This window comes from Benincasa hispida, chromosome 1 (assembly GCF_027475165.1).
Source record: "Benincasa hispida cultivar pf3 chromosome 1, pf3_genome.v1.1, whole genome shotgun sequence".
In the NCBI taxonomy this organism is placed as follows: Eukaryota; Viridiplantae; Streptophyta; class Magnoliopsida; order Cucurbitales; family Cucurbitaceae; genus Benincasa; species Benincasa hispida.
Window position 1 is genome coordinate 79,823,900 of NC_143478.1, and position 3,568 is coordinate 79,827,467.

Below are 3,568 nucleotides of genomic sequence, written 5' to 3' on the forward strand. Positions count from 1 at the left end.
GATGCATTTGCACGCTCCTTTGTGCACGACCGCTCGAACAACAACAACCTCGAACGCTCGATCTACACGACCACAAGACAGCATGAACACTTCGTGCTCGTCCTCAATGATCGCCTCGGTCATGAACTCCTCAGCAACAGCACGAATGGCCTCCACAGAACCTCAATGGTGACGAGTTAAGTATGACACCACCAACAAGGCTACCTTGGTATTCTCGGTGTGAGAATCTAGAGGGTAGGCTCTATTCGAACTTGGTATGAGGTAGACGAAGAAAGAAACACCAATCGTGTACATGACTGGGCAAGTGGGAGATAGCGGAGACCTATCGTATAGGTCGATGCTCAATCGTTTAGCTAAAGCTAACTGATCGTCTAGCAAAATCTATGCAATCATTTAGCTCATCGTTTAGCTCGGTTTGTCACCTACAGACACTACACGACCGTTTAATTTTGGCAAGCGATCGTCTAGCAAAACTATGCGATCATTTGGTAAATATTGCACGATCGTTTAGCTCGCCACTGCACAATCGTTTAGCTCCCTAGCATGTCGTTTAGTAAATTTGTATTTACTTGACGACTCCATAAGATTATTTTGCGTGAGAGAGAAATCTCAAAAAACTTTTTTATGAAAACTTTTCAACAGTTTGTAAATCTTACTAAAATTAGGAAAACCATTTTTCTTTTTTCTCACGGTTACCATGAATCCAATAACTACCCACTCAATTGGTTATGTAAAGAAAAATAATTAATTATCCAATAATTAATATTATTATAAATATAAATGATAACCAACTTATCATACTATATTTATAACCTATAGTTTTAATATTTCATCTCATGAAACATATAAACCATAGTTCTTTTTCTATTCCATGGTACTTAATGTAAATCTCATTTACATCAATCCTCTACTAGATGTATCTCATACATCATACTGATTATATTATATAATTAAAATACCTTTTGTCAATTTGAACATTTCAAATCAACACCAAGAACTGATCCTCAACTGAATCCATTGAGCTACTAAGGGGACCTTATGGACCTGTAGCTCGAAGCAACAACGGTACGTGAATAACTGACTAAACTCTTTAGTCATGGGATCCGCTATCCGTTAATTGCTAAGAACTCCACTAAAGACCGACAGCTGAACTCTCCTTACCATAGATATATTATGTGCCCATCTTAACCAATCAACAATGTGACAACCCTTCACAGATCGCTCGTAATTACAGCTGGGCCAATAACCGTTATGACTCTATAGTTACATCTGTCTCCTTAAGTACTACTAATTTCTCTAATGAACATAAGTAGTATTCCTACTGTGACTGAGTCTTCTCTTCCAAAGAGAAGTTGTGGCCACTATGTTCAAGCCCCGGAATCAGCCCTTAAGGAAGCAATCTCTCTACTTATCCCTGCTTTGGGAAATGAGTGAATTCCATCTTGTGAATTGAGTTCCCAACTCCCAGATCAAACAAGTCCCCAAAAAGGTAGGCATGTTGAGTTGGCAATCTGGCCACTCTCACCCATACTAATCAAAGGACCACCCTCAAAGGTAGGAGTTTCCAAAACACTCAGGATTGAGGTCGTGTCACCTATGGTCATTTAGGTAAGATGTAAGTCTCTAGTATCAATGGCGTTATATACAGAGTCTAGTTATCTCGTGGTTCAGGTCTTATACAAACTCTTTGTATAGGACACCTCCGCTCGCACGTCTCCACATGAATGGTTAGGATCTACCATCTATAGTAGTTTACAATACTTGCAAACCTCTACAAAGCGGGTCGTATCTATAGTGTCACCAGGATCAGGTATCCCACCTTAATCCTTATACTACAGACCTATTTAGGTTATCACTTAAGGCATGATCAACTTGTATATCACATATACATGCTTAAGTTCACATAAGATAACCAAGGAGCTTTGTTGACTGGATATGAGTAAATGCTAGAATTAAATAACAATTATTTTATTCATTAAACAATGTGTATCTTTACAAAACAACGAGACTCCGAGAGAATTAGGACACCAATCCCAATAGATACTTCTAGGATCCAAGTGAGAATAAGGTGTTTGTATCAACAAATGCTATCTTCTTGGAAGAAGACCACACAAGGGATCATAAACCACAAAGTAAGCTTGTTTTAGATGAGATTTCTAGTGAGACTACTGAAAGTTGAACAAGAGTTGTTGAATAGGCTAATAGATCAACAAGAATTTTTTATGTTGGTTCATCTAGTCAACCATCTCAAGAGTTGAGACTACCTCAATGTAGTGGGAGGGTTGTGAACCCACCGGAATGCTAAATGGGTTTAGCTGAAGCCCAAAACATCATATCTGATGATGGAGTTGAGAATCCATTATCTTATAAGCAAGCAATTGAGGATGTTGACAAAGATGAGTGGATTAAAGCCATAAATCAGGAAATAGAGTCTATGTACTTCAATTCCGTCTGGGAACTTGTGGATCAGCCTGATGAGTTAAAACCTATAGGTTGTAAGGGGATCTACAAGAGGAAAAGAAGTGTAGATGGAAAGATGTATAAAGCTAGACATGTGGCAAAGGGTTATTCCCAGGTCGAGGGAGTGGACTATGAGAAAACTTTCTCACCTTTTGTCATGTTGAAGTTGTTGGGTTTTATGTCCTAAAAACTCGCAGTTTGTAAAATGATAAACATTTTCTATTATCAATATACTTGTTATTGATCTCATAAATTGTATGAAAGTCTAAATCCAATAAACTAAGACCCATGACTATTGTATGAGTACTTGAACTTTATGTGGAGACATAAGGGTGGATCGGGGTTCGAGTAAATAGTCAAAAAGATCTATGGTACATGAATGAGGTTGGGTACCTTATTCTGATAACACCATTGGATGCGGCCTACTCTGTAGTTGTTACAAAGAGTTGTAAAGTGCTACATACGATGTGATCCTAATTCGTACATGTTATGACATGAGGAGTAGAGGCGTCCTATTCAATGAGTTTGCATAAGATCAGGACCAAGAAATAAGTCACTCTTACTTTATAATGTTGTTTACTGTTTAAGACTGACTATTTCTCCTAGATGACCTAGGTAACTCGATCTTAATCCTGAGCTAACTATATACTCCTGTTTATTTGGGATTGGCCTTAGATTTTCATAGTTGAGGGTTGGCTCAACAGTGTCGGCTCAATAAGACTCCCATTTTAGGGGTAAGACTGGATAGATAGCTGGGAACATAGGTTGCAAGACGGAATTCACGCCTACCCGATTAAGGGATAGAAGAAATGTTGTTCTCTCAAGTACTGAATCCAGGTATTGAACAAGGGGCCCCACCTTTTCACTGGGCGGAGAGAGTTTGGTTTGGTGATTGGATCACAAACCAGTTGTTCATTAGAGGATCAATAGGGACTTAAGGAATAAGACGTAATCTCGGGGGTAAAATAAATATTTGACCCAGCCGTTATTATGAACAACCTGTGAAGGGTCGACTTGCTGATTATGGTTAAATCATGTGGACATAATATATTTACAGTGAGGGAAGTGCAACTATGGGCTTTAATGGAGTGACCCATTAGTTAACGAA